The sequence below is a fragment of the Vidua macroura genome, chromosome 1, assembly GCF_024509145.1.
Source record: "Vidua macroura isolate BioBank_ID:100142 chromosome 1, ASM2450914v1, whole genome shotgun sequence".
Lineage (NCBI taxonomy): Eukaryota > Metazoa > Chordata > Aves > Passeriformes > Viduidae > Vidua > Vidua macroura.
Window position 1 is genome coordinate 18,333,493 of NC_071571.1, and position 12,081 is coordinate 18,345,573.

A 12,081-nucleotide genomic window follows, 5' to 3' on the forward strand; every position below is an offset into this window, starting at 1 on the left:
AAGGCAAAAATTGGCTGAAATGGTTTGGTGCATTAAATTGGGTGGGATTTTTTTTGTCCTTACTGACTACAATAAGATCATTGTGTCCCAGAGTCTTTATCATATCATATAACTGATTTATGGAATCTTGCTGCTGTGGGCAGCTGTATCTCACTGCCATTGATACTGGTGGCAAAATCTCCTTTTTGTTGTCTTTGTCACAATCAGGATTGGGCTTCCCAGTGCCTGCAGCACAGAAATTGGGTGGTTCCTCAGAGTCGCTGTCGGTGTACGGTGATTTCTCACTCTTCTTTGTCTCAAAGGGCTTCATCGAGGGCTGCGGCACAGCAGTGAAACTAACACAGCTCAGAGTGTGAGAAAAGCACACCAAAACTGTACAAATTCACTTCTGAAATTTAAATCCCTTATAAAAGGTGGCAATATTGCAGCTGTCAGTTCTGGCATGTCTCTTGGGTTGGTCATTGCCTTTGAAGTGACCCTGGCCTTAGATCAGGGGAACTTGCTTTGCATTATGCAGTGGTGGCCAGGTGAGATGGGTGGTGCCAGATGGAGAAGAATGGGAAGGAGCCCTGATGCTGTGGCCTCCATGGGGGTGGCCGGGGTGTGCTCTGGAGCTGGCTGAAGGCCAAGCTCTCAGGATGGCCATCATGGCCTGGTGGGTGGGTGCTGGTGGCACTGCAGGCTGGCCGGGGTGCAGCTCACCCAGGGCAGTCCTGTGGTGGTGGCTGTCAGGGTGTGTTCCCAGCAGGGAACCTGCCCCATGTGCAGGGCTCAGCCGTGCAGGTGGCTCATCTGCACCTTTTTTATGAGCAAAGCACAAAAGTGTGTGAAATCCAAACCCTTTGCCATCCCTCCAGCTTAGTGGTTCTATTTGAAAAACAATTACACAAGATGCCACCTAAGGCAAATAACATAAAATTAAAAGAAAGGGTACAGTGATATATCCTCAAATTTCATGTCAGTACGAAGGTTTAAAATCCTCAGCCTTCCAGAATTCCTGTGGTTCAGTGCTTGGTCACTAGGGGAGAAAGTACAGTAATACCTCACAGAAATAAATGTGACTGATTCCTGTTTGCTTTCAAATAATTGCATTTATTTGCATCAGTTTAACCTCCATTTAAAATGTCATGTATATCTCAGCTAGATTAGTGCATGTGAAAAAAATAGCCTCTGTGGGAAGTGTTTTGAGTAAGCAATTTGTTTTGCTTGTAATTAATGGATTCTTACCTAAAGTACAAGTTATAAATAAAAATAAACTAACAGTGAGTGGTAGTTTGCTGCTGTCATTCAAATAGTGGACAGTTGGGTAATTACAGACCATCAAAGAACTGCGGCACTGCTGATTATTATCTTTTAAGAATTTGCCAGCCTTTCATCGTTCAAAAGAAACTTGCATTGAAGTCTTTAAATATATGCTATTAATAAAATAAACCTATTAAGTGGTGTGATGGTTGGTATTTACAGCTCACACAGGGGAACTAGTCACCTTTCCTTTGTTGCTTTGTCTGATACAGAATACCACATAGTGAAATTGGCAGCCAAATCTCATTTAGCCACGTGTATCTGTGTCAATACTGGGGGCTTCATTCGGCAAACGTGTAAGCAGCTTGGCTCAGATGAGAAGCTTTGGAGCAGAGTTGGACTGTACCTCTGGAGAAAGTTACTCGAGTGTTTGTAAGGCCAAGTCTTGAAAATGTCAGAAAATCTATGTGCCTGAAACTCAAGTGCAAACCTTTGAACTGAAACCAAAAATCATCAAGGAAGATGTAGCCATAGTTGCATCTGCTCTGAACTAGAAATGCATATAACTTCTATCACATTTTATACATGCACTTATGCCATGTGTTGCTAAGATTTGTTATTTAAAAATCCTTATGAGTAGTATCTTAATATGTATTTACAGAATTTAATTTTCAAAACTAAGCTAGATACTAGGCACAGAATTATTTTTCACAGTCGTGACTGTCCACTTATCTAATATCAAAATGATCATAACCTACATTCCCATGGTAATTTTAGTCAAAAGCTGGACTTAGGATGGAAATGATGTTAGAGATAACCCTTTTCCTCACTGAGGTAAACCCATATTTAATACATCCAAAACTACGATCATTGTACTGACTGGAAGTAACAATTGAAGCATGATATTGAAAAACATGTTGATGCACACAGTGGTGCTGGAGACTGAACTTTCTGTGTCGGGGAGGAGGGGACACGCGGGGCAGAGCTGGCTGAGACAGGGCTCCGTCAGAAGTGCTGCAGAGCTCTCGGAGCATGTCAGGATTCAGCTCTGCTGTGCTCATCTGCCTACGAGCCCTGCACAGGCAGCAGACTCGTTGTCTCCAGCAAGGAGGCATCCCCCACCTAAGCTGATCTATATGGTGTGTCTGCCTGTTTATCTCGTGTTTATATCAGAATAAAAGAGTCACTCCTGCATCCTCCATTCAGAATACTTGAGTGCTTCCACTCAGTAATAGAATCAAGAGATTGGATTACTCATCTCAGTAACATTGCCAGGATGGGGATTGTAAACATCTGTAAACAGAACACTGAAATTATAAATAATATAAAACAAATGCTAAATATTGTACTCTTTCATTGAGCCAGACTCTAATAATCATTAAGACATGTAAAAAATATAGAGATATATGGTTTCTATGAAAGGTCAGTTGCAGTCCACAGTTATTTTGAATTCATTGAATTGTTTTTAGCAGGCATATCTCTATGTAGCATAATCTCTTGCCCATTTTCAGCAAAACATGCCTAAATTCATCATACATGAAAACAGAGCTGGAGGAAGAGGAAATGAACAATTTTCTAATTTATGCAATTTAAGAGAAATATGGGGGGTTCTTTAATGACCATTAGCTGATGAAATACAAATGATCTGTACCTACCAAGCTGCAAAAGCCTGTTGAAGATGGCAGAAATGCTGCTTTTAAAGGCTTCTGTAGTCCTGCAAGATTAGTTTTGTCATAAATCTGCTTGTTTGTTGTTGAACTGGATACTGTGATTTGTAAAAGAGCAAAAATACAATTTTTATCATTAATATCACCATCCTTTTTGATGTGGTTTAGCTTGATGGTTTTGGCATAATATTTTAATATGCTCTTAAAAATCCCGAGTTAAAAAATGAAAGAATTTGAGAAAAGAATCTGTTTCAAATTTGCTTGAGAATTTAATTGAGAGTGATTTTAACATTACAATTTTGTTGATTATTTTAATTTTAAAAAAAGATTGAAAATTTCCAGGTGCACTGACAGACTCAAATATACCTGTGGGAGTTTTTTTGAGGGATGTGGGTTAGGGTGGATTTTTTTGGCTTTTTTGTTTTTTTGTTTTTTTTTTTTTAATAAACTGCAAGAAAGGAAAAAGGTTAAACCTCTGAGAATGTGGAAATGCCAATCACATGAATACATGAGGAAAGCAACTATTAAAGTGTTCTGAGTGTTAGCAGAATTTTCTAAAGCTGGTTAATGTGGTCATGACAAGAGTAGGAAGAGCTATAAGACTTAGAAATATGCTGTACACCATCAGGTGTTCTTTATCTTCTCTATTTACACGTAGGTAGTTAGTTGTGGAAGCTGAACCAATGTACAGTGTACAATGCACAGCTTGGCTGTGTGGAAATTGAAGATGCTGGGTTGTGTTCTTTTGAAAAACTGTAACAAGTTGTAATGCTGGATCATTAGGAGTGTCTTCAGTAGCAACTGGGATGTGTTGCAGTGGATGTTCATTACTATACCATTTCTTCATGAAGTAGAATTTAAAATATTTGCAATAATGATTTGGAGACAGTAAATAATTGCAAAACAAACCTGTGGAGATCTAGAAAGGATTTTATGTAAGGAAAGAAAAGTGAGAAAGGAGAAGGGGAAAGGAATAATTTTAGACCTTTCAGGCCTAGATTGTTCCTGGGCAGGCGAAATGACAATATTTAGCGTGTTGTCTAACAATTCTTGGGCTTATTATTAGGGCCTTACATCACAGCCTCAAGGAGAAGGAGGTGGACTTTGGTGCAGTCAGAATGTGCTGCTGTGAACAGCTTGTACTTCCTTTTCCTGGGAGGGTTTATGCTGTGTGTGAGGGACAGTGTTCTGCATAGAGCAGAGATGTCTGAATGGAAGATCCCTTCCCCCAGGGGTGGCACATCTCACTAAATGTTCTGGTCACTTGAGCCAGGGGCATTTTGACCAAAATGTAGGAAACTTCAGAGATGTGATCTCTTCTGTTCTTTTTTTTTTATTAAATAGTGTATGTGTTTCTGTTTTTAGGGGCAATTTTTCATCTTATTCACTGTTAGTGAATTGCATGCATGTGGAAAAGGAGAGAGAATTAACTTGTGTGTGCTTCTGAAATAATTGTTAGTATAGTCTAATATTAGTTATAATAAAGTCCTTCTGAAGTTGCTCATGGCAAGGACAATGGCTAAAAAGGAAAGTGGTTCCTCATAACAGTCTTGCTCTGTCTTACCTTCTATGGACCACCTTAGCTATATTAAATGTCTAAACAACAATCTTTATACACTGTATTAATACTTTTAGACATCTATCATGCTTTCATTTTACCTTTTGTTTCCTTGGCAGATGATGCTATAGGGAATTAAGATAAAGTGCAGTCATCTGTCCAGTTTCTTTCCTATAGCCATATTGTATATTATATTCTCAGACCCCACAGTGTTCTGCAGGAGATTATCCAAGAAATGATAAATCCTCAGTAGGAGCCATCAAAGCATCATTGCCAGTTTGTAGCCGCCAAGAAGACCCTCACATCTCTTTCACGCTCACTGCATTATTGATTAGCCTGTGAAATACTGAAGCTCTATTGATTGCAAATATTTAGGGATGAAAAGGGAAACATTGTCCTCAAAGATATTTGCAGTCTTCTCTCCTCTGTTAGAGATCTTTCTTCCCTTGTATTTCTCTGTCTATCTTCTTACCTTTATGTACAGGAGGCTGATGTGCTCCTTCCAAGGGCACTGGGAAGGTGGGCAAACAGCTGCCTCACCCTGCTGGGGCCAACAGCCACCAAAAACCTGCAAGAGGAAAACGAAGGACAGTGCCTACATAAAGACTGCTTGACTGCTTTTGCACACACACATGCATTTTGACAGAAATTATAGGAGGCAAAACCCATTTCCTGTTTGTCTATCTTTTCATTCATTTGTTGTGGTGGGTCTAGCAAAACCAGCACATTTGCATTTTAAAATTACCTTGATGGTCCAGGCCATGAGGCCTGAAGCAGTCTTGCCTCAGATGACACATAACTAGCTTATATTCTAGTCCCATCAGAAAACAGAGCTGCTGAAATCCCAGTGCATTCTGTCTGGAGTCTCGTGGATTCTCCTAATCCATTTACAGGAACCCTGTGTAGACAAGCTAAAATACAAGACCTGAGAAAAATCTTAGCTTGTCAATCAGTTGGGGTGAGAGCTGAAAATGGACTTTGCAAAGGCAGAGCAATAAAATACACAACAAAACAATTCCTTGCAAATTCAGCAAGTTAGTTCTTGCTGTCCCTTCTGCAGAAAGTCCCTGCTCAGGAGAGACGTCGGCACATGCAGGTGCTTTCTGCCTGGTTACTGTACAGTTAGTTCTCTGCCTGGTACTTAAGCTGAAATCATTAACATGTGTCTTGTGTGTTACCTGAATGAAAGGAGAGTTCATGGGTTATTACTTCCCATTTTTTCTCTTTACTCCTGCACTTCCCTGTTTCGATTACAAATCCCCCTCCAGGCACAAAGCAAGCTGGACACCTACAGTGCAGCTAAAGAGTTATTTGCTCCCTAGGTGGACACTAATGAATGACTGCAGTGCTGCCCTGAGTGAGGGGGTCCCCACTATTAAAGTTTAATAGAAAGATCTGAGAAACTGGGGGCCAAGAAGAGGAGGAGGGGACAGGAGGCTGTGAGCAACTCTCCAAGTGCCTTCTCTCTTCCTTCGCTGTAGTGGAGATTATCCCATCCTTTAGGACAGGAGCAACAGGAGACAGGTCAGTTCCCTCTGTGTTCTCCTTTTACCTTCAGTCTCACTGCAAGCTATTGAAGCTGCAAAAATATGGTGGTTCCTTCCCACTATAAAATCTCTGAAAGCAGCAGGACTCAAAAATGATCTAATTCAGACTTACTTTTGTTTTTCTGATTTTTTTATTCTTTTATTTCCTTCATGCTCCACGTTGTCCCCTTTTGTTTCTCCTTAATCTGTCTCTTTTTTCTTTACTCTCCCTACTCCAGTCTTGCTCTACCTCATGCTTTCCAGGACTTAGAATTAGGATAAGTAGATTTAATTTGAGGGCTTAAAGGTGATTGATTTGTGTTTTTTAAAAATTATTCTTTAAATATTCCAGCACCCCTGAATTCCTATCCATGCTAAGTGATAATAAACTATCACAGAACAGTGGAAGTACATAATCCATTATTTCAACCAATATAAGTATAAACCTCCTCAGCTTTTCTCTCTCCCACTGAATTGGAGGGGACTAATATCTAGTTTAAGTTTTGCTTTTAGTTTTCGAGGCCCCATTATTGTGAAACTTGTTCATGTCTGAGACTATATAAAGAAAAGGGATTTCTTATGATGCATATAGGAGATGTATACTTTAGTTTCTCTCCGTTGTGAATTACTAAGAATATTCTGAGTAGCTCTCATGCAGTATTTATAAGGAATAAGACTCTTGAAAGGAACAAAATCTCTTGTATGCCATTCTTACTACAACTTCAAGAAGGAGTTTTTTTTACTGCAGGTTCACCAACAGGTTTGGTATCCTGAGGTTCTACAGGATGTTGCTCACATTGCAAGGGACAGCTAGGGGACAGCAATGGAAGAAACTTCCTTGCACCAGAGGTGTTTGAGAGAGTTAGAATTCTTCTGGAGATAATGATAACCATAGGAATTCAAGTTTGGTTTCAGGATGGGGTATCATAACCTCCCTCCTTTTTGACAATAGAGTTACAGGATTAGAAACTTTTGTTGATATTTTGCTAGCTGAAAAGAAATGCAACTGGAGAAACTAAAATATATTTGTTTTTCCATGATTCTTTGAACCTTCTGTGCCATCTGTCACACAGCGCTCTTCTAGAAGTCAATGCAAGAACACTTTGAGCCTGTAAATGCATCCTGAAAAGAGCACTGATACAGGAATCTGATTTATTATTTACTCTTTGAAAAGTGGTGTTGCCAACACAACCTGTCAGCACAGGTTTCTTAAGCCTGCAACCTGGCCAAACGTGTTGGATTCCTGTTTGGAAATATCTGGACTGGATCCACAAAGCTTACCCGTGTATTCCTTTCTCACTGCCTTTCCTTCAGACATTCTGGCTGAATTGTAGCACTGCAGCAGATGTAAACCTGACTGCTGTGATGACCTGCAAAATAACTTAGAACTAGTGAGACTATCAAGGAGATGTGTTTTCTTCGGCATGGCAAGGATATGAAATTTGTGCTCTTCTCATTTCTTAATAAACTGTGGGTTTGGGTCTACTCTAAAATTTGTCCTTTATTTTTCTCCTTGAAATTTAACCTGTTTAGGAAAGCAGTTTTATACCATGCTAGTAATTTTATTTACTTGAAGGAAACATGTGCTTTCTTATTACTCTGAATACAGCTGCTTTCCTGAATTGAGGCCTATGCTGAGAACTTAAATGTGAATTCTGGACTTCAGGAAATGGTAAAACAGGTTGGTGCTTCTGAAAACACTGGCTGGAAATTCCTGTGCTTTCATGTGTGTTATGTAGAGACAACATTAAAGTTCAGTTGCATAAGACTAATTCTTATTTTCACAATATTCACTATTATTTTAAGAACTCTTAGACATTCGCAGTATGAGCAGTTCAAAAAACCTGCAAGGACAGGAAAGTTCTCCCTTTCTTACCATGATAATACGAAGTGCTTGAGATAAATAAGTTCTATGTGGGAAGCATCATTATTACTCTTCCCATTAGTAATTTTTTCTTCTTTTCACTTTATATTGTATAGGGTTTTTTTTTGTTTTTTTTTTTTTTTTTTTTTTTTTTTTTTTTTGTTTGGGTTTTTTTTGTTGGTTTTTTTTTTGTTTTTTTTGTTTTCCTTCTTTTTTTTTTTTTTAAAGTTTTCGTTATATTTGTGTGTGGGTCTATGTAAACTATTGAACTAATTGCCACAATGATTGCACTCTTTTCAGCAGTCAACTAGAACAGATAGATTGTAGGGAATGGCAAAATAAAATTCCCCTTACAGTGTGTCATTTGAGACTGAAGATCAATTCTGAATGCAGCCCTCTCTGTTTGGTTTGGGGTTTGCTTTTATTTTGTTTGTTTTTGTCATTGTTGCAGGCTTTTGGGTTTTGGTGTCTTTTTTCCACAATTGCAGAATGTATTTCAAACTATTGATAATAGCAATGGCTGTTCTAATTTTGTCACAAATCACACTGAAACCACTTTTTGTCTCTCCTGAACATAAGTGCAACTACATATGTTGTGATCTAAAACCAGGCAGCCTGTGCCATTTCCTTTTGGTAAACTTGGAGTTTGGGAGTATGGTTGACTTAATTTACCCAACAGTCTGCAGTTGACAATAACCCAAGATTTCTGGATTTTCTCACCTAGTCATCATCTTCTGTGTGACTTGTATCAGAAGAGAAGCAAGGGCTAAGCAAATTAGATAGCTCAGTAAAATACTAATGTTCAGTCTTGTTCTTTGCTTTTAGGGCAAGTTGATCAGATTTGGAGGGATGTCCTCTTAGTTATAGCACTTTTCTGATTTTATTAACCGACCCAAGAATAGAAGTGTTTAGTTTATAAAGTCTGTAAAGAAATATAAGCCATCTTTGTATCTGGAAAGCAGCAAATTTGTATACAAACAACTGAAAAAAAAAAAAAAAAACCACATACAAATGCATTTTATTGGAAGAATAATATAACAGAAGTCTTGCAATTGGTCAAGAAAAACTGTCAATACCTGCTTCTTCCAACCTTTTGAATCCTTCTTCAGGGATAATGTTTTCCATGGTTTGATGCTTGCAGCTCCATGAAGAAAAATCTTTTGTCATGGAAATCTTATTCTCTGCCCATAATAACTCTAATAGCAATGTTGAATTACATTTATCTGTCCATTTATCTTAATGTCCAATTCTTGTAAGGATTAGAATTGTATGTTTCTGAGGAAAACACAAGAAATCTTTGGATGGTAACCTTCTGTTACAAAGTAAGGAATTAGAAATGCATTTGGACAGAAACTGAGTAGCTGTTACACAATTTTTTGTGACTATGAATTTTTGTAGTTTGGGCAGAGTTGTAACTTGAGAATTGACAAATAGCTGACCGAAACTGACAGAGGATAATAAATAAAGTAGGGGCATGTGCTTGTTGGGGGAAAATGGTCCTTTCCCATGTAGAAATTGTAGAAATAGAGTAATTTTGTGATACAAGTGGAAAGATTCTTTTGTTTCTGCTATATTCTGTGGAATTGATTTTAGGAATTTTTCTGGGTGAAAAACTAGATTTATTTGTTTCTGAACAGCAGATGAATATATGGTATATTTATAAATCTTGTAAACAATACCAGTTTCACCCTCTGTCCTACAGTAACTCTCTCTGACATTTAAGAACCAAAGACTATATCTGAAGAAGGTCACAGATGTCATAGCAATGAACATTTAAGCACACAGATTTAGGAATAAAAAAAGTTATTATATAAAATATAAATTAGTTCACATTATATAGTATTCTATTTTAATATATTAAAATGCAAGATATTGTTATAAATTTATGTTTTTATAAAATTCTAAACCATAATATGAATCATAGGTAGTGAATGCAATAATAGTATTTAAATTATATGCATGAAATATTGCAAAGAACTAAGCACCTCCCAGAATAATCCACAAGAAACAGCATATCAAGGAACAGAGCTGTCCAGAAATAAAAAACAAAACCCTGATAGGAAGGGTGATTATTCTGAAGTAGCAGCCCTTTCTGGTTTCTGAATACCTTAAACAGTACTTGGGCTCTTCCTTTCTACTAAAGATACAGTCAAACACCTTCTCCCAGTAGTAGGTAGCACATCTTTTCCATTTGCAGAGCAGTGATGGACAGTGTTGCCCTCTGGTATGATGTCTCACTGGTTGGTGCTTCCACAGTCAGCCAAGCCATCCATGTTTGGATCTTTTGCTGATGTGTAGGTTTCAAGCTTTAAGGGGTAATACTTACAGCTGTGTTCTTTTTATTTTGCTTTTTACTTTGTAAGACTTTAAATGAGAGATTCTGAGATTCAGGGAGGAATACTGCTGAGAAGAAAGGTGCCAAGTGACTGTGTAGACTCAGCTACAGCACTCCTCCTCTGTCACTGCATTGAGTAGGCAGCCTTAGATGTCTTACACCAGGTGAGACAGCTCAGAGTTAGAGCTAGTGTTCAATATCAGAATAGCAAAGATCCTTTGTAGATCTGGCCTCTAGACACAGAGTTTGAAAATTGCTTACGTTCACTAAAACTAATGTGAATATTCATGTGTATAAAGTAAAACATTTCAGGGCCCAAAATCCACACCCAGTCGACAGGTCTGTGGATCTATGGGTTAGGGCTTTAGTCTGACTGAAATCTTGTTCATTCCACTGAATACCATTGGCTTGTGCATAAAATCACAGGAACGTTTGCTTGTCCACCTACACAGAGCAGAAAGAAGTGGTCCAGCCTGTGAACTGATTCTTCTGACCCTGAGAATAGCAGATATCTGGGTAGGAAAATATGCAGCAGCAGGCATGGTGTCCCAAAAAGCAACCTTCAAAATAATTATTTCAATTACTCTTCAGGACTTGCATATCTTGTATTTCTCTTCCAGGTTTTAAAATGTGTCAGTCAGTAAGGTACCAAAAATGCACAATAAAAGAAAATTGAGCCATCCTGAGATAATGCTGGCATTTATGTAGGTCTTTTCAAAGTATTGGAAAAACTGGAAAGGTTGAGCTGTGATCAGTAAATGATCAGTATAAAGTTACTCACTGGGATGAGGAATGAAGTCAAACAGTGTTGATGAGCAGTATTGTGCAAAATATGAGAGTCTCTGGTTTCAGGAGTGAGTGAGGTGGGACTTCTTGGTTGTGGATGGGTGAATACCGGGAGATAACCAGCACTGCTTGGAAAGCAGTCAGTGCCTGTGCTGGGGTTGTGAGTGCCATGTGCCTACTCGACTCCAAGGGCTTTTAATGGGCAAAAGAGCCATCAGGCAGAGCTTCAGGGAGACACAGGGACAACATGAAGCCAAAGATATTGTAAAAATTCAAAGAGATTCAAACAGGATCAGTCTGTGAAAGCAAAGGGGAAACAATTCTCAGGTTCAGATGTGAAAATTTGTACTTGCAGAGCTGTAGGTATGGATTTACTGTAAGGTACTCTGGGAAGAAGATTTTGGTAAAATAATAAACAGGAATGTTAGCTTTTCTTCACGATGGTTTCCAGTACTTAGAACTGTATACACACTTATCCTACACACAGAGGGACTGCTGCCTATTTTGGTTTGCATAGGTAACTTATCAGTTAGCAGCATCCGAGAAGAAGCAGTTTTAAGTCTGATTCACTAATTTATTCCGTGAAATAAAGACCATTGCTGCCAACAACGGCTTTGAGAATGAGGGTTTCTCATTGGGTAGGGGAAGAAAAACCGCTGTTTTCGGGTTTAGGTTCCCGGGCTCGGTGGGTCCGCAGTGGCCGCCGGTGGCCGGAGCAGGAGCGAGAAAGGAGCAGGGACACGACAGGGGCGGCGCCACACTACTTGGGCAGCAGGGCGGAAGGACCCGCAGCGGAGTCTCTGTGGCGCAATCGGTTAGCGCGTTCGGCTGTTAACCGAAAGGTTGGTGGTTCGAGCCCACCCAGGGACGCGTTCTCCTTTTGGGCCCGGCGCCGCCCCCGCCGCCGGCCGTCGTTTTGTGCGTGTGCGCCGGGGGAGGATGTGAGATTAGCGCCGGCGGCCCTGCAGGCGCCGCGTGTTGCCGGGCAGGGGGGCCCCCGGCGGGGAGCGCAGCGCGGCGGCCCCAGCTGCGGCGGGGCCCGCCCCGAGCACTGAGCCTTGAGCCGGCCGCAGAGCGGCTGCCCTGCCCACGGCGCCCCAGCT

The 12,081-nt window shown here is 39.8% G+C and overlaps 1 non-coding gene across 1 annotated transcript; it reads left to right on the forward strand.

Moving 5' to 3' along the window:
- The first annotated feature begins 11,774 nt into the window (after window positions 1-11,774).
- TRNAN-GUU (transfer RNA asparagine (anticodon GUU)) lies at window positions 11,775-11,848 on the forward strand. Its single transcript has one exon. It is a non-coding gene; the product is annotated as a tRNA-Asn (tRNA).
- The last annotated feature ends 233 nt before the right edge of the window (window positions 11,849-12,081 follow it).